Source organism: Penaeus monodon, chromosome 25, assembly GCF_015228065.2.
Source record: "Penaeus monodon isolate SGIC_2016 chromosome 25, NSTDA_Pmon_1, whole genome shotgun sequence".
In the NCBI taxonomy this organism is placed as follows: domain Eukaryota; kingdom Metazoa; phylum Arthropoda; class Malacostraca; order Decapoda; family Penaeidae; genus Penaeus; species Penaeus monodon.
Genome location: NC_051410.1, coordinates 2,229,566 through 2,229,811, shown reverse-complemented (window position 1 = coordinate 2,229,811; position 246 = coordinate 2,229,566). Strand labels below are relative to the sequence as shown.

General features: G+C 43.1%; 1 pseudogene; it reads left to right on the top strand.

The window, feature by feature from the left end:
• The window catches only part of LOC119589481, a 57,811-nt pseudogene that overhangs the window by 33,822 nt on the left and 23,743 nt on the right, over positions 1 to 246 (top strand).

Here is a 246-nt window from a genome sequence, read left to right as displayed (position 1 = left end):
TCCGCAGCACATGATCTCGGTCTCTTTTATAGGAGGGTTTGAACGTCAAAAACCGCAGTCCAGCTGCATCTTGGCCAACGGGGACGACTTCACTTCAGCCCCTACGCTGTCGATATGTACATATGTATACTTGAGCATATATACATATGTTTGTTAGTATTTCACGCTATGTATCACTATATTGCGTATTATCTCTATCCCGATTACCGGCTCTCACCTCTTATCTTTTATATCCTGTCACACACT